Source organism: Lepidochelys kempii, chromosome 6 (genome assembly GCF_965140265.1).
Source record: "Lepidochelys kempii isolate rLepKem1 chromosome 6, rLepKem1.hap2, whole genome shotgun sequence".
Classification (NCBI taxonomy): domain Eukaryota; kingdom Metazoa; phylum Chordata; order Testudines; family Cheloniidae; genus Lepidochelys; species Lepidochelys kempii.
This window is the reverse complement of record NC_133261.1, coordinates 17,612,698-17,632,166: the sequence shown is the minus strand read 5'-3', so window position 1 is coordinate 17,632,166 and position 19,469 is coordinate 17,612,698. Positions and strand designations below refer to the sequence as shown.

At 42.8% G+C, this 19,469-nt stretch overlaps 1 pseudogene; it reads right to left on the bottom strand.

The window, feature by feature from the left end:
• Window positions 1-231: 231 nt before the first annotated feature.
• Window positions 232-4,901, bottom strand: LOC140913812 (up-regulator of cell proliferation-like; annotated as a pseudogene).
• Window positions 4,902-19,469: the final 14,568 nt, after the last annotated feature.

Here is a 19,469-nt window from a genome sequence, read left to right as displayed (position 1 = left end):
TTCTGGTTCAGCAAGGACACGGGGATACACGGACTATCAGTTTGCTTTGGTATGGCTGTTCCTGTGCAGCAGCCTTGCACTAACTGGAAGATGTGACCTGCAATTGATTTTTTTAGTTTTCAATTTAAAAAACTGTACAGGCTGTCAGATTTGTTCATATTCCGTTTTTTAAAATTAAGGGTTTTGTTTTGTTGAAGTGTATCCTACTTAAAGAGACTCTTGGCAAGTCTATTATTTCATGTAAAACGCTTCCTTTAGGCTCTTCAGCTCCTGCTCTTTAGTTATATTTTTCCAGTCTCCTGGAAGATCTGCTGCTTTAGCACCATACGTTCTAGCTAACTGGTCATTGAATGATTTGAAAACAAATTTCCAGTAATCAGAAGCATCAATCCTGGGATCAGGCTGAATGTGCCAGTCTGGGTAGTAATGGTGGTAATCTTTGTAGGGATGAAATTTCCCATCTGTGGCTGCAGTTCAGAATTCACGATTGGAAACCACATCAGAGGAGCATATGGAATGCTCAAGCTTTGTGAATCACAGTCCCTGAAGTTCCCTAACACTTTGGGTCGATGGATTGATACAAAATGCTCTTTATGGTCAGTGCCTCCTGCTTCACAGGGGGCTTCACAGAATGGACACTGCTTCCCACAGCCAAACACTTGCTTGAAGATCTCATCCTGGGGTTTCACTGACAGGCTGGAGAGTTTGGTTTCAAGTTCCAAATGATTAAACTGGGTTAAGATTTGTTGTTCCAGCTCCAGAAGGAAGATTTCAATGTTACCAGAAAGCTGCCCAATTTTTGCTGTGTTTTTAAACTGTACTCCAACTAAGCTATTGCTGGAAATGACCAGGTCCTGCTGCAGCTCTTTGCAAAAGCTGTCTAAAAAGGCAGAAACTGTCTTATTGTTTTTGTTTATGGAGTTTTTCAGAACTCCCTTGATTTTATTTATTATTCTGGATAGAATCCCTTTCTCCAAATCTCTCAAACTTGCCTTCCCTCCATAGTGGTCTATCAGACATCTCTGTATCCAGGATTTGACAAACTCTTCATAGTTACTTATGTATTTCACATAGTTGTCAAAGTTCATCTCTTCCAGCAGCTTCTTTAGCAAAAAGAACTGAAAGAAGCTTTGGCTGGCGTATTCCAGGGCCTGTTCACTGCTGAGAAAATTGTCAACTATTTCTAGTCCGAGCCTTTTGTTGACATAACCCACCAGGGCAGGTTTGAGACACTGATCACAGAAATTCCTCGCCCTTGTTTGGCTTTCATTCTTTTCCAAATAGAGATCAGTAAATATGGAGAAATAATGAGGTTTCAGCTTCTCTAGACGTTGCTGAGGATCGTTTTCTTTGATAAAATCTTCATGCATCTTCTGAAATGCCCAAGCCGCTTCCCCCAAAACGTGAAGCTTCAGGTCAACTTCAAACAAAGGAGAAGTGTGAAGTTTCTCAATATCCTCCTCTTTTAACCTCTCATTAAGCATATGCAGCAGTTCTCCACAATAGGTTTCATCATAGTCTGTTTTGGATTTAACTTTTTCTTCCATGTATTTCTTGCATTCATTCATTCAAGATAGAGCATGCTCTTCAGTTTTACAGTAACATGCCTGTGAGAAGTATTCTACAACTGCTCTGGTCCATTTTAGGTTTAAGTATTCCTTCTTCATTGTGAAAGACTTCATTCTATAATCCAGCAGGCTTTTTGCATGTTGTAGTATCTGTCTGACAGCACCCCCTCTGTGCTTCAGATCCTTTCTCAGCTGGAGATCCATTTCTTGAACAACTTGACGTTTCTGTAAAGTACTGAGCTTTAACTCTGACAAGGTTTCTCGCCACATCGTTTCAAATTCTTTTTTCAGTTTCTCATGGTCTAGTTTATCTTCTCTGTTTTGGCATTCAGCCAAGAGTCTGTCAACTTCCCCTTCAATTTTCTGCTTGTACTCAGACTGGATATTGTCTATCTTGTGCTGTCCTCTTCGTATTCGAATTGCTTCCTTACAGTTACTGGTTGAATAATTTTCAAGTTCTCTTTTGAGGCTATTTGTGCTCCTTTTGACATCTTCTCTGTACTTTTCTATCAGGTTCAAATTTGGAGCTTCACCTTTAAAATACTGTTCTAAGTTATTCAAGAGCTTCTGTTCTCCCTGCTGTAGTTCCCCTTTTGCTTCCATTTTTAAGCTGTGAAAGAGATCACCCTCTAGTGTCTCTGGCAGCTGATTCTGGATAAAAGTTTCTTTTTCAGATATCCAGAGATACATCTCCTTGCGGAAACCCCATTCCCATTCAGAATGCTTCATAGACAGCTGGTTATAGGCTTCAGCTACAAGGCTATTTCTAAAGCTAAAGATGAAGTTCTCATGTTTCACTGACTTCCACAGGCTCTTCAACCATACAATAAAATCAGGAATATCCTTTCCAGCTCTTTTCCGTGAATGGTTCTCTATGAATTCAAACAGGTATTTCTTTAGCTCACACACACTCTCACTGTAGCCAGTGTTTACAGGAACCATGGAAGGGACTCCATGCCACAAGCCAGGCATGTACCAATTGTGTTTTTCTGGGTCATACTCCATAATATCAGAAAATGCCATTTCCCTGCTTTGCTTTTCCATGCTTGCTGCAGCTTTGGTCATTTCATTCAGCTGCTCCAGGAGGTGTTTCCTGTCCCTCATGTTTTGATCATGAGCAGACACATCACTGACATTCTGATGCACAAACTGGCAGTTTGGCTGTTGTCCTATTTCCTCCATTCTGAGAAATGCATGGGCCACAATTTGCAGAACATCCTTCATTTCTTTGGCATTCTCCATGGCCATGTTAACGATGGTATGTCACTCAGTCCAATCACCAGGGTGGCCAGCTCATTGTCATGTTGATAACTGTCTTCCAGTGCTGTTAGTTCAGGGGCCTTCAGACCTTCAGTGTCTATCACCAGGATGAAATCACAGCCAAGCAGCTCCTGAACAGCTTCTGTAACTTTAATGAGCGTCATGAAGGCTCCTCGCATACATCGACCGCTACTCACTGCAAAATGCAGGCCAAACTTGGTGTTGAGAAGGGTGGATTTCCCAGTGCTCTGCACTCCCAGCACTGTTATAACCACCATTTTGGAGCCATCCCCTAGTCTGATATGGAGATGAGTTAGAACATCTACTACCCAGTTCATGGGGATGTTGGCGGCATCTCCATCGATCAGCTCCACAGGAAACCCTTCCAGCGTCAGGTCAGCTGTTGTGCATGGGAGATGGGAGAATTGTCTTTGGCTTTCTTCCATTTTCCCTTCTTTAACCTTTGAGCATTCAGCTTCATAGAACTGCCCAAGCTCACGCATGAAATGCTCTACCCCCAAGGAACTATCAGATATTAATTTATCTAATTCCTCCAGCTGTTTTCTGTCCACTCCTGGAGTTTCACATTTCTCTTTATATTCTGCCTGCATTTTAGAAAGATTCCTCCTAGCAATATTATCCAGGCTAAATTTCATCCATTTCAGAAAGTAATGTTTCTCCACTGTAGGCAAGTGTTCTATTCCATTGATAAACTTAGTCAAACCATTAGTACGGTCACACTGATTCCACTGTCTGCGTATCTCTAACCATTTCTGTTTCAGCTCAGATTTATAGTCTTCAGTAGCCACGTCCCCTTGCCTTTTCATTCGGCACATCTCTTTTTCCAATTTAGCCAAGTTTTTCCATTGGTCTCCTCGCAGGCTCAGCATTTCCCTTTTGTATTTTGCCCCATCTCTTATTTCTGCAGTGATTTCCTCAGTATATTTCCTCGCACACCGACATGCCTGACAGTTCTCATCCACCTGGATGAGGTCATGTGCCGTCACAGCCATGGCTTCCAAACTCACTGTCTTCAGAGATGAATTCACTATGATTCCTATGGTGGACTGCACCTTTTTCACAAATCCTGCATTATTCATGGTACTATCTTTCACCAGTAGCTGTGATTTGCTCAGTTTCAACACTGAGGCCAGCTTATTAAGAAATCCCAGACTTTCTTTGGGTTTCTTATTCTTGCAGTTGAGGATGAAGTAATATTTACAGCTGGATTCTTTCAGAGATGATAACAGCGCGTATTCTCTCTCACCGATGCTCTCGGTAACTATGAACACTGCGGAGGAGACCTCTGCTAAAAAGCTAAACTGTAGCCAGTGGGACTCAATGTCTCCACGCAGATTTGTAACTGCAATGGGTTCTGGGAAAAGATCAGAATTTTCCGTCCCCCCAGGGAAATACCAGGATATCTCAATCAGCCCATCTGCAATTTCCCGAGGGAAGTTCCCAGACTCCATGTCCCGATGGATAAAGAAATCGTGGTGCTGCTGGGAGGGGCTGAGAACCTCATTGAGGAGTTGGGACTTAGAGAAGCTGCAGCTCCCCATCCGCACAAAGGAAATGGTTGGCATTGACGTGAGCACCAAGCTCTCCTCTCTGAACCCTCTGCTCTCTGCCAGGGAGTGCGGCCTCCACTTCCTCACAATGTCCCTCATGGCCCACAGTAGTAGGGTGCCCTTGGGGGTGTTGAGGGCGGGTAGCAGCAGAGGAAGGGGAAACGGGCACATGGACATTTTTAACAGGATCTCCTGCTGTAGGAAACTGTCTGAGCAAAGCAGAACAGCACAGAGAACATCGAGGGGGTTTAGAGAATCAATAGTGTCCATTTCATTTTGGGAAAGAAAATCCTCTGTCATATCCAGATCTTTCTCATCATCCTCATTTTCTTCATCAGGATTTTGAACAAGGCTTGTGTTTCTGGCCATCACATTCAGAGCCATCACCTTCCTTAGGAAGTCCCCAGGTAAATCTGTTAATGACTTAGGAGTGGTGTTCTCTGTACTTTCTAGACTGATTTCCAGGACATTCCTTAGCTTTAGCTTGCTGTCTCTGTGCTGATCCAGGTTTAAATTTGAGAGAACTTCCAGAAGTGTTTCTTTTCACTGCAGAAAGACATTAAAGTGTGAATGCACAATTCAGAGTTTGAAATTGTTTCAGTTACATATTTCAATTTTCTGGGGTTTTTTTGTTTTCGTTTTTTTGATGGAGAACCAGTCCTTCATTTTAATTTCAGGAAAGAGACAGAAATGTGATGAGAATTGCATTATAGAAGAGAACTAAACAGGAAGTGATAGGTGCTTAGTTTACTAATTTAGAGTTAAACTGCAATTTAACAATATGCTCTGATAATGAGGTGTTACAGCAGAGCACAGCTCACAGCATGTGTTCAGTGGTGCCCTTCCCCCACTTTGCTCCATCCTGCTGCTGCTCCCGGGACCCTCACCCTAGCTGTGCAGAGCGGGGGTAGGGGGTGCTGATGTCAGGGTGTCCCCCTGCCTCTGTACCCCACCTCCACAGAGCAGGGGCGAGGGGACATGACAGCCTGATTCAGGAGGACTGGGAGCTGCTGAAGTCTACTCTATGGTAAGGGCCTGCCTTTCTTAAAGAGACAATGCACTGATTCTGAGATTTCCCCAGCAGCAAGCTCACAGTCTCTCTCTCACACACACACACACACACTCACTCACTCTCTCTCTCTCTCTCTCTCTATTTCACACTCACCTCCCAACACATACTTGTATTATTGTTGCTGTTACTTCTTGGTACTTCCTGTAATGCGCATATAGTCTCTGTAATTTTATTTTATTTTCAAGTGTGTTATTTTAGTGTTTTGACTGGTCTATACATTTCATAATTTTTATTTCTCTTACACTTTAAATTTAATTCTTTGAGTCGTGAGTTCTAAACTGTCTAACCTGTCCTGGCTGGAGCAATTGTCCCTATGGTAACTATATATTAGGCTTTTTGTTTCTACTGGTGGTGAGCATCCTCACATAACTGGTGCACATAACAAAATGTATTGCTCACTGGATGGAAAAAAAAGAGGGAACATGCCAGCAGGGCAGGTGCGGCACTGCCCAAATGTCAGGTCAAAACTTAGTCAAACCATTAGTACGGTCACAGTGATTCCGCTGTCTGCGTATCTCTAACCATTTCTGTTTCAGCGCAGTTTATAGTCTTCAGTGGCCATATCCCCTTGCCTTTTCATTCGGCACATCTCTTTTTCCAATTTAGCCAAGTTTTTCCATTGGTCTCCTCGCAGGCTCAGCATTTCCCTTTTGTATTTTGCCCCATTTCTTATTTCTGCAGTGATTTCTTCAGTATATTTGCTCGCACACTGACATGCCTGACAGTCCTCATCCACCTGGATTCCTAGGTCATGTGCCGTCACAGCCATGGCTTCCAAACTCACTGTCTTCAGAGATGAATTCACTATGGTTTCTATGGTGGACTGCACCTTTTTCACAAATCCTGCGTTATTCATGGTACGATCTTTCACCAGTAGCTGTGATTTGCTCAGCTTCAACACTGAGGCCAGCTTATTAAGAAATCCCAGACTTTCTTTGGGTTTCTTATTCTTGCAGTTGAGGATGAAGTAATATTTACAGCTGGATTCTTTCAGAGATGATAACAGTGCGTATTCTCTCTCATCGATGCTCTCGGTAACTATGAACACTGCGGAGGAGACCTCTGCTAAAAAGCTAAACTGTAGCCAGTGGGACTCAATGTCTCCACACAGATTTGTAACTGCAAGGGGTTCTGGGAAAAGATCAGAATTTTCCGTCCCCCCAGGGAAATACCAGGATATCTCAATCAGCCCATCTGCGATTTTCCGAAGGAAGTTCCCAGACTCCATGTCCCGATGGATAAAGAAATCGTGGTGCTGCTGGGAGGGGCTGAGAACCTCATTGAGGAGTTGGGACTTGGAGAAGCTGCAGCTCCCCATCCGCACAAAAGAAATGGTTGGCATTGACGTGAGCACCAAGCTCTCCTCTCTGAACCCTCTGCTCTCTGCCACGGAGTGCAGCCTCCACTTCCTCACAATGTCCCTCATGGCCCACAGTAGTAGGGTGCACTTGGGGGTGTCAAGGGTGGGTAGCAGCAGAGGAAAGGGAAACTGGCACATGGACATTTTTAACAGGATCTCCTGCTGTAGGAAACTGAGCAAAGCAGAACAGCACAGAGAACATCAAGAGATTGCAGAGAAACTTTCATCTCAGTGTCACTAAAACAGAAAGTGCCATCAATATGCAGTTTCTCCTCATAATCACCCATTTCTTCTGCAGGAGCCTTGTGCCCAATGCTTGTATTTCTGGCCGTCCCATTCAGAGCCATGACCTTCCTCAGGAAATGCCAAGGTAAATCACCTAATGCCTCTGGAATCCTGTTCTTGATGCTTTCTGGGCAGATCTCCAGGACATCCCTCAGCCTGATCTTGATGCTTCTGTGCTTCTCCAGGTTTAATCGGGACAGAACATCTTGAAATGCTTTACTTCTTTCTGCAGAAGGAAGTTAAAACAAACCAAAATTTCAGAGTAGAAAATGGTGACTTTATATACAGTTTACTCATTCCATAGACAGCCTGATGTTTGTCATTTAAAGAAAAGCAGTACCCAGTAAGTAACAGATGACTTATACATCCTGAGGTCAATTCTTCTCTTACTTATATTGGTATAACAAAAATGAAGCCAATGGGATTACTTCTATGCAAATAAAACATAGTTCTGGCCCACTTTGAACTCCACTAGGTTGGTTTGCATTGTTTGATCCCAATCCTTATCCTCAGCGCAGTGCAGAGTCCACTTTAAAATGGCTTAAGTGGCCAACCGAGAATTTCCTAGAAAATCTTCCAGTATAACCAGCTCTATGACATCCCAGCTCACAGCTACTGGAGGAGGGGACATAGACTCAGGACCCTGTCTCTGTGGTGATCCCAGAAGCTGGAATGACCCCTTGGCTGCTCTAAGCTGCTGCTCAGGATCAGACTGGTGCCTGGCAGTCTGAGGATCAGGTGGCTGTGATGGTAGCCTACACCCCTCACCCTGAGCTATGCTGGGCATCAATGGCTCATCTGGAGGATCTGACCCTTTATTTCCGTTTCAGCAGTCAGTGCAGATTACGCCTTCTGGGAAGACTTATTTTTGATTTTCTTCATATCTTCCTCCATCTCTTTGCTGTGACATGTCTTTTACAGGTGTAGCTAACAGCACTGTGGCTTTGCTTACCTCCCAGCGACCAAATCAGTCCCTTCACTCACGCTACTTTCTCTGTCCTTTTGGGGAGCTGTGAGTACTGTCATTACTTACAAAGCAAATTTACCCACACTGCAACATGGGGAGCTAATGCTAAGACACCTCCAGGCAAGTCCTGGTACGGTAATGTCTCCAGTGCAGTGTTAGGGTATTTGGACCTGATAAACAATTAACCCGTTTATTATGTGTTATAGAGGCATTATTAAGGTCACAAGAGCAAACTATTCCACTGCACAGGAAAGATAGGAAGAATGGCAAGAGACCACCCTGGCTTAATCAGGAGATCTTCCATGATCTAAAAATAAAAAAAGTGTCCTACAAAAAGTGGAAACTAGGTCAAATTACAAAGGATGAATTCAAACAAACAACACAAGTATGTAGGGGCAAAATTAGAAAGGCCAAGGCACAAAAGGAAATCAAACAAGCTAGAGACATAAAGGGTAACAAGAAAACATTCTACAAATACATTAAAAGCAAGAGGAAGACAAAGGACAGAGTAGGCCCATTACTCAAATGAAGACAAAAAAGCAATAACAGAAAATGTGGAAATGGCAGATGTGCTTAATGACTTCTTTGTTTCGGTTTTCACCAAGAAGGTTGGTGGTGATTGGACGCCTAACATAGTGAACACCAGTGAAAATGGGGTAGGTTCAAAATATGGAAAGAGCAAGTTGAAAATTACTTAGACAAGTGAGATGTCTTCAAGTCACTAGAGCCCAATGAAGTGCATCCTAGAATACACAAGGAGCTGACTGAGGAGATATCTGAGCCATTAGCTATTATCTTTGAAAAGCCATGGAAGACGGGTGATATTCCAGAAGCCTGGAAAAGGGCACATATAGTGCCTATCTATAAAAAGGGAAATAAGGACAACCCAGGGAATTACAGACCAGTCAGCTTAACTTCTGTACCCGGAAAGATAATGGAGCAAATAATGAAGGAATCAATTTGCAAACATCTAGAAGATAATAAGGCGATATGTAATAGTCAGCATGGATTTGTCAAGAACAAATCATATCAAACCGACCCGATAGTTTTCTTTGACAGGGTGATGGCCTTGTGGATGGGGGGAAGCGGTAGATGTGGTATATCGAGACTTTAGTAAGGCATCTGATATAGTCTCAAATGACCTTCTCATTAAAAAACTAGGGAAATACAACCTAGATGGAGCTATTATAAGGTTGGTGCATAACTGGTTGGATAACCATTCCCAGAGTAGTTATCAATGACTCACAGTCATGCTGGAAGGGCATAACGAGTGGGGTTCTGCAAGAATCAGTTCTGGGTCTAGTTCTGTTCAATATATTCATCAATGATTTAGATAATGGCATAGAGAGTACACTTATAAAATTTGCAGACGATACCAAGGTGGGAGGAGTTGCAAGTGCTTTGGAGGATAGGATTCTAATTCAAAATGATCTAGACAAACTGGAGAAATGGTCTGAGGTAACTAGGACGAAATTCAATAAGAACAAATGCAAAATATTCCACTTAGGAAGGAACAATCAGTTGTACATGTACAAAATGGAAAATGACTGCCTGGGAAGGATTACTGCAAAAAGGGATCTAGAGGTCAGAGTGGACCACAAGCTAAATATGAGTTAACAGTGTAAGACTGTTGCAAAAAAAGCAAACATCACTCTGGGATGTATTAGCAGGAGTGTTGTAAGCAAGACATTCAAAGTAATTCTTCTGCTCCAGTCCACGTTGATTATGCCTCAGCTGGAGTATTGTGTTCAGTTCTGGGTGCCACATTTCAGTAAAGATGTGGACAAATTGGAAAAAGTCCAGAGAAGAGCAACAAAAATGATTAAAGATCTAGAAAACATGACCTATGAAGGAAGATTGAAAAAAATGGGTTTATTTAGTCTGGAAAAGAGAAGACTGAGAAGGGACATGATAACAGTTTTCAAGTACCTAAAAGGTTGTTATAAGGAGGAGGAAGAAAAATTATTTTCCTATCCTCTGATGATTGGACAAGAAGCAATTGGCTTAAATTGCAGCAAGGGAAGTTTAGATAGGAAGTTTTTCCTAATGTCCGAACTGCCAGGGTGGTTAAGCACTGGAATAAATTGCCTAGGGAGGTTGTGGAATCTCCATCATTGGAGATTTTTAAGAGCAGGTTAGTCAAACACCTGTCAGGGGTGTTCTAGAGGGTGCTTGGTCCTGCCATGAGTGCAGGGGACTGGACTTGATGACCTCTCGAGGTCCCTTCCAGTCCTATGATTCTATAATGAAGCACCAGCTCTGCTTTAGTTTAGGTTGAGAAGCCCTTTCTACTTAAATGTTAATTCTTCTAAGTGCTGTAAGATCTGCATGCTTACTTGGACCGTCTTGAAATTTGTTGTCTCATGGGGGAACAGGATAGGGTTAGTGGCCCAAATTTTGGGGTCATGTGAGCAAGGAGTTCCCTAGACACAGCTCATCAAAAACACAGCATTTTGCAAAATCAGCAGTCTTATAATGGAGGGGATTGTGCACCACAGAGCTCAACATCCCCTCCTTGATCTCAGTCACTCAGCATTTATTTCAGCCAGTGTGTGGCACTCACTGCCCGTTTGAGGAAGCAATACTGAAAACATCTATTAAAGGAAACGTTTGGCTTTCTAGAACACTGCATGCAAACACTCATGAGCCAAAGATATTGAAACGTGCATGTGCTGTGAGCCTAGGCAAGAGTCCTTCCAGACAGTCCACTCTCACAGTAGCTGGATGGCTCAACTACATTTGAGCCCTACTCTACTCCACAGAATTAACAACCTTCCTCAGAATACCATCCTTGCCACCATGGATGTCACTTTCCTATACACCAATATCCCCCACAATGACAGGATAGCTGCCTGCCCCAAATATTTAAAAGACAGTGGACAACCATCAATTATCCATCCCAAACACAGAGCCAAACTCATCCATTTCATCCTCACCTGTCATAGTTTTACCTTCAACAATAAACATTTTGTGCAAAGCATGAAAACAGTCAGGGATACTAGGATGGCTCCCCAATATGTTAACTTCTTCATGGGTCATCCTGAAGAAGAATTTCTGGAGAAGTGCATCATGAAACCAGTGATATACCTGAGAAATTTTCATCCTATGGGAAGACAGCTTAAACTCCCTCAGACTTCCACCACAACTTCAACAACCACCACCCATCCGTTAAACTCTCTCTGGAGCTTTCCCACACTAGCATCAACTTCTGGACACCACAATCAGCTTCAACAATGGAACCCTACAGACAACCATATACAAGAAACCCATGGATCACCACACCTACCTTCATAGATCTAGTAACCACCCCAACCATACCATGAAATATGTTCTTGACAGCCAGGCACTCAGATACCACAGAATGTGCTCTGAGGAGAAAGTAAGTGATGTATACCTTAATGAAGGGATAGCCTATTTTTTGTCAAGGTCCAAATTTCTTGGTCAAGGTATAGTCAAGGTCCAGACTCCAAAAAAAATGCTTAAAAACCCATAATGATAATAAACAAATAAAAACATTTTGGGGTCCATTCAAAAGCATCTCACAGTCCGGATTTGGCCCATGGTCCACCTATTGACTATCCCTGGCTTAACACGCTTGTTGTCGATATTGTGAAGGCCAAGACTATAACAGTGGTCAAAAAAGACCTAGGTAAATTGATGGAAGATAGGTCCATCAATGGCTATTAGCCAGGATGGGGAGGGATGGTGTCCCTAGCCTCTCTTTGCCAGAAGTTGGGAATGGGTGACAGGGGATGGATCACTTGATGATTACCTTTTTTATTCATTCCCTCTGAAGCACCTGGCATTGGCCTCTCTCAGAAGACAGAATACTGAGCTAGATGGACTTTGGTCTGACCCAGTATGGCCGTTCTTATATTCACTTAAAACCACCTTCACCAAACAAGGACACTCCATCAGAGAAGTAGATTGCATCATGCAACAGGCCACCCAAATACCCCAGGAGAACCTGCTTCAATACAGAAATAAACCCCCTTCTGCCTGCATACCCCTATTTGTCACCTACCACCCCACACTGGAACCCATGCAGTAAAGCTAGTGTTACCACCAATGGGTGTAAACAACTACAACCCATACTCAATGGGTACCCCATCATGAAAGAAATATTTCAAGAATCATCTCTTCTGGTCTTCGAACAATCTCTTCAAACTCATTGTTGCGCTGGTTTGAGGGATGTGTATACCCCATTATGTGATCAAACTAATTGCAACCATATTATGTGCATTCTGCCAATATGAATTAATGAAATAGAACACCACATAGTTAAGGGTTAATTTGGAGACAGGCTTTTAGAAGCGAGGTCATATCTAGCTGATAGTTTTTGCTAATCAGAATGGGAGGAGGGGACAGACAAGTAAACAACTGAGACTGAAAACCTTGGTGGTTGGAAAACTTTGAATCTAGGCACCTCTGATATGAAAAGTTTACTGAAAGTTAGAAAAGAGTTGGGGTCATTATGACCTGTGTGTTTTGTAGAAGTTAGTTATAAAAGATTAGCTAATAAAGTATATTGTGGAGCAGTCCTCTGAAGCCATCTTGAGACACTTTTTTCTGACACCCTTTCTCCCCGGTGGGTGAGCAACTGGTCACTGCAAACCAGCTGTTAATTACTCAATACCGTTCCAGATGTTAGGGAAAATATCTGGGATGTTCTAAACCTATTGCTTATGTCTCTGTATGCTTAAATCTAATAAACTGAATGTTAGATAAGACCATACTTACTTGCATTTAATCCTTGATCAGACCGAACTTCTGTGTTCCTATTGATTGATTCCTGACACTGCATGGAATGAAATAGTTAAGTTGCCCCTGCTGTGGGTTCTGAAAACCCCAGGTAACACTCGTCATCAAGAGGAAGCTCCCCACAGACCAGGACACACCCACTCAAAGCAGCACCAGACTCTGCCAGAACTATAGATGCAAAACTTGCAGACATATCTCCATTACTATAATGATCAACACTCCACACAAAACACCTTTCAAGATCCCAGGATCTTATACATGCCTATCACATGTAGCATACTTCATCCAGTGCACTAAATGCCCAAATAATGATTATATGGATGAAACAGATAACCACTATAAACTCAAATGAATATACACAGGAAAATGATAAAAGACAAAAACACCCTATCACCTGTGGGTGAACACTTTTCATAAAGTAATCACTCTATATCTGACATATCAGTCCCAATCCTCAAAAGAAACTTGCACAGCATTTTCAAAAGAAGAACCAGAGAGCTTAAATTCATTACTCTGCTGGACACCAAATCGTGGATCATGGACATCATGGATTGAACAGAGACACTAGATTTATGGTTTATTAAAACAATCTGTAATCCACTAACCCCTTCTTTTTTTCCTATGATTGCAGAGGTGCTAATGGCCCATTCTACTTTGAATGGTCCCTTACAATATGTGCTAACTACTTATGCTAAACAATCTGTTCCATCTTGCATTTTGCTCTGACATTGGGAGTAATGTTCCCAGACCTGAAGAAGACCTCTTTATGACTCAAAAGCTTGTCACTCTCACCAACACAAGTTGGTCTAAGAAAAGATATTACCTCACCCACATTGGCTTTCTAATATCCTGGGATCTACCCAGCTACAACTACACTGCAGACAACCCTATGCTTGGCAGAAATCTGAGAATAATCTCTAGGAATATTGACAGGTTTCAGAGTAACAGCCGTGTTAGTCTGTATTCGCAAAACGAAAAGGAGTCCTTGTGCCACCTTAGAGACTAACCAATTTATTTGAGCATGAGCTTTCGTGAGCTAAAGCTCACTTCATTGGATGCATTCAGTGGAAAATACAGTGAGGAGATTTATATACACACAGAACATGAAAAAATGGGTGTTATCATACACACTCACTTAAGATGACCTATTACCAGCAGGAGAGCGGGGGGGGGGGGAGAAAACCTTTCTTGATAACTGCTGGAAATGGCCCACCTTAATTATCACTAGAAAAGGTTTTCTCCCACCCCCCCACCCCCCCAGGTAATTATCATTTTCTGCGGTATCTCCTGCTGTTCTTGTGACACAGTGCCCTCTGGTGGGAAAAAGGTGGAATGCAGCAACATTTTGGCAGAAGCTTTTTTTTCTACACAAAAAATTAAAGATATGCATGGCTCATTAATTATGCATGCCTACAGTAGTACAGAATTCCTCCAGGAGTAATGTTTGGAGAAAACCTGATTTCACAACAGCTGTTCCTTTGTAGAAGGTTTTCTTCTTTGATGAAACACAAATGCTTCATGATTTAAAAAATCCCATTCCCCATGCACCAAGTGAACCCTCCAAGGGTTGAAATGCAGTAACATTCAAGTTCAAAATCTTGGTCTTTATCTTCAAGGTGCTCAATGGCCTTGGCCTAGTGTATCTAAAAAATCAACTAACGCTACAGGACAAAGACTGTGGTCAACATTTACTCTTGTCTGCCACAATGAAATGGAATTCTTTACAAGGGTAAAGCTCATCTAGGTAGGAGACAGAGTTTCCTTGAAAAGGTGACCAATAATTTAAATCTGATTGAATATCAGATTAGGAGTGAGCAGAGGGATTCAAAGAGGAAAGTGATGGGTTCAAATCAACAGGTAGAGAACGTGCTTTTTTAGCAGCTCAACCTCAATACATTATTTGTTTAAAAAAATGCTTATGGATACACTGGACACAGAAATATTTTGGATTGCTTTTTCCCAAAATTGGCTTTTCTGAATTGTTTGGGATATATACTCAATGTGTGTCCACCTCAGATACCCATCCTACCTGACCTTCAATGAAATTGATGAGTTCAACATTAAAAATTAAACATTGTTTTAAAACTAAGTATTTTAAATACTTGTGGCACCTCAGAGACTAACCAATTTATTTATATGCTCAAATAAATTGGTGAGTCTCTAAGGTGCCACGAGTCCTCCTTTTCTTTTTGCGAATACAGACTAACACGGCTGCTACTCTGAAACCTATTTTACATACCTTATTCTTCCTCTATAATGTGGTCATGGCCTTTCCAGTGTGCAGTAAATCAGCTACTGAAATTGCGAACTGATGGTAGTTGGCTTATTTAGGCACATTATGGTGCCTTTCCCCAGTCCTCAAGTCCATGCAGTTCCATCCCCCCTCTTGAGTCAAATGAGCTTGGGGAGGAGAGAAACTACGGAGACAACCCAGAAACTCAGCTGAGGGGGACTGGGGCATGCAGCTCTAATGAGGACCTGCAGATTCTAATGGTGTCATCAATCACACGTTGTGGATTTTTTATATATTTTCACTCTAGACATTAGTAGTATACAGCTCGATAGGATTCATCAATATATATATTTTTACAGGTTTCCACACCCTCTTTTGTCCTCCAGTTTCATATGTTGACACATACACATTTGGCACTGTTGACCATTTTTGAAGAAAAAAAAAGTATTTTTTCCTTTTCACGAGGCATATTTATTAGAGATGACCTGAAGAAGTCTTCTTCTGAAAGCAGTGAAATTGAGAAAGCCTTTACAAAATACATACACCACAGGAAGCTGAGTATTTTGTACATTGTGCAAAATGTGTTTTGCCAGGGGAAAAAAGACAAATGATTATTTTAAATACAAAGCATATGGTTCTCTTTAAAACCATGGAGATAAACTGCAAGTTACCATCCAGGCATGGCAAATGTACCCTGGGAAAACACAATTCTTTTGGGAGGCTTTTGAGGATGCTATCAAAAAGTCCACAGGTTTCTGCTGGTGGATTTAAATGTTTTAGCACCCAAAGCCTACAGGTTAAGAACAAGCATTTCTCCCCCAGACTGGCCCTATGTATACACCTTGAAAAAAACATAAAAGTAGTAATTTTTTTAACAATCCTCAGCCATTTTAAAAAAAGAGCATCCCCCTGATGAGCATGTCTAGCCATGTACACAGAAACCTAGCTCTTTTGAAACTCCTCATCAAAGCCAGACCGCATCAAAGGAAGGTTATTCTGTGCTCAGCCTCTGACAACCTGGTAGTGGCCAGCTCAGAAATAGCACTCAACTCTGTAAAAGGAAAAGTCCCCCAGAAACCCTAACAAGCAAGCATGCTAAAAAGAAAATGGGGGATTAGTAAAACACTGAGCTATTAAAAAAACCTGTTCCTCAAAAGCATAAAAGATGATTGTAAAACAGGTCAGGGGTTTTATCAAACCTTTGTTGAGCTTTGCTGTCAGGCCTTTTAAATAAAATGGTTGAAAAATTGTACCTCGTTCCTAGCCATCAGCTAGAACAAACACGCCTCTAGTGATGAAACATGCCTCTAGTGATGAAGAAAATATCAGAACCACACCTCCTCACCAATTGGATTCAGAGATGAAAGACGTTCTTCAAAGATCCAGTTTATCAGACTATGAAAAGGCTAAACTTTACGAGAGGGTCCTACAAAGGTATCTGGTATTGGCCAAGAAGGGTGAAGAAAAAAGACTAAAATAAGTCTCTTTCTCCCAGAGTAAGAGGAGCAGGGGGCTGGGCTCATGGCAAAAAGGCGGAGGGTCATGGCCCCTTGGCCTCCCCATCTTCCAGCATCCCTGTCACCATGTGGTCATTTTCTGGCAGGGGCATGCCTATGGACAGAACTCTAAGGCTTTCAAGCCATGTGTAGGGCAGCTTGTGTTTGGAACAAAGGAAGCACAGGCTGCATGGCAAAAGACTATAAAAGGCAGCTGCATCTTCTCCATTTTGTCTTCAGTCCTGCTTCTTATCTCTGGATGAACTTTGCTACAAAATGAAGCTCTGAACAAAGGACTGAATGACCCATCCTAGCTGGGGTTGCGTTCCAGAGGGACATTCAAGCCAGCAAACTCACAAGTACTGATAGGAGCCTGATATATGGACTTTCAAATCTTTGTATATATGTAACTGCTTTACCATTTAACATCTATCTTCTTGTTCTTTCTTTTTTCTTTATAATAAACCTGGCTGGCAGAGTGGTATTTTGGGTAGTATCCAAACCTATACTGGCCTGGTGACATGGCTGACCCTTTGGGGTCAGAAGAACATTTTGTATATTTGAGCAGAGTTTTTAGATAACTTCTCACTGTACTGGACCTAGGTGTTGATTGGGAGCCAGAGACTGGAATGCAATAAAGGGGGCGGTGTGATTTATTTTTTGCTTCTTGATAACCAGTGTGGGGGGATCAGAAGCACAGTTTGTGACTGGCTGGGGAGTTTAACTTCAGTGTTACCCACCAGTCTTGGGAGTATCTGCTCTCCCCTTTGCAGCCTGCCCTGACATTGGCATTTCCAGTGAGGGGTTCCCCTCGCACTGCTGGTCACACCCCGTTTGGACTGTACCAGTTAGTCACCATGCCTTTTGGTTTCTGTGGGGCCGCAGCCACATTTCAGTGACTTACGGACAGGCTGCTGCAATCCCACCACCTATATGCAGCAGCCTACATAGACAATATAGTTGTGGACAGCCTCATGTGGGAAGAACATCTCCAACATCTCACAACCATCTTGCAAGCTATAGGGGAAGCTGGACTCACCACCAACCTAGTCAAGTGCCATCTTGGGCAGCGAGAGGTAACATAGTTGGGGTACACTGTGGGCCGAGGTACCCTACACCCCCAGTTGGATAAAGTACAAGCCTTAGGGGACTGCCCGGCCCCTATGACAAAAAGGCAGGTAAGCCAAGTCTTGGGCCTAGCAGGATACTATCGCTACTTTGTGCCAAACCTTGCAACACTCGTGTCACCCTTACCCGACCTAAAAAGAGCTTCCAGCTTCACAAGATACAGTAGACAGCAGAGTGTGAGAGAGCCTTCCTGGAACTGAAGGATCGACTAACTAGGGAGCCCATCCTATTCCACCCAAACTTTGACAGAGCCTTCATATTACAGACTGGCGTGTCAGAAGTGGGATTGGGAGCAGTGTTGTCCCAAGAAGCTAAGGGAGAGGAGCATCCAGTCCTTTATTTGAGCAGGAAGTTGTTTCCCTGAGAGCAGAAGTATTCAACGATAGAAAAGGAGGCGTTGGAAGTGAAGTAGGCGATCAATGCACTCAGGTATCATCTACGGGGGAACCCCTTCCAGTTGGTCACTGACCACATGCAACTTCGATTGCTTAACATTATGAAGGACATCAATGCCCAGGTCATGAGGTGGTAACTTTCACTGCAGCCCTACGATTTTCAAGTTGGCCACCGACCCAGTAAGGCCCATGCAAATGGCAGACTTCTTTTCCCGAGTGGGCAGTAAAAACCCAGAAGAGAGATCACAACCAGATTCCCTCTTAAAGAGAGGTGTGCATGATGGGGCGCAGTGGTTGCCCTTGTAAGAACCATGATAAGTGCGATGTAAGTGAACTTAGCCAGTATGCCATGTTACCAACTCTTATTGTGAATTTAGAGTTACATGGTGTCTTTGTAAAGTCCAATAGGATCTCCTTATTCCTGGCTTAAAAATCCTGAAATTTCCCATATTAAAAATAATCGCTGTCTCCCATTACTTTAAATGAAATTGATGCCAAACTACCCTGGGATGAGACGACTATCATTCACTACAGGTTTTGCATGTGGAAGTAAGGCTGCCCCAAATAGAGATGGCTGCCATCTCCCACAGTTTTCCATTACACTGAAGCCAGGGTGCCCTCAGAGACAATGGCCACTTTCTGGACTCTGTGGTTAATGGCTGGACAAGTAACTCTGAGGAACTGGGTGGAACGTGGGAAGCAGGAGACATCCTCATGAGGAGAAGAGGCTATTCAGAGAGGTGGTGGGGGGAGAACTGAGGAGATCTCAGGGAAATAGGGGGTGAAAGAGGGAAAATGTGAGGGGTAAGATACTGTAAGGGCAGGGGACAGGGAGGGAAAATGTGGGGGCAGGTGAATGCAAGATGGCACTGGGGACAGAAGCCTCTGGGGGGCAATGGGAAGAATGTGCAGTGGAGGAGGGGACTTAGTGGGACAGGGAGGGGAAGGGGATAGGATAGTGGTAAGGGAGAGAGATGAAGAGGCACAAAATGGCAGCTCCACCCTTGCAGGGGTTAGGAGAAGATAAGGAGAGTCATCTTCAAGCAGATAGGGGGGAAGTCTGCAGTTTGCATATTTGTTTAGTGTTGAATTTGACCCTAAGGCACTCCACAGACTAAATCAGGAGGCAGCTTTCCCCTAAAGGCTCATAAACCAGACAAGAAATTTACAAACCATGAAGTATAGTATAATTATAGTTTTACTCTTGTGATATTTAGGCCAATCTCATATGTATTTGGTTTTTGAAGGTCCTAATGGATAATTTTTGTAAACTTAAGTGAAGCATGTTGGGTGAAATTCTGGCTCCACTGAAGTCAGTGACAAATTCCTGTTGGAGGAGAGAGGTTCTTCAACAGCCACCCAATAGGAGAATA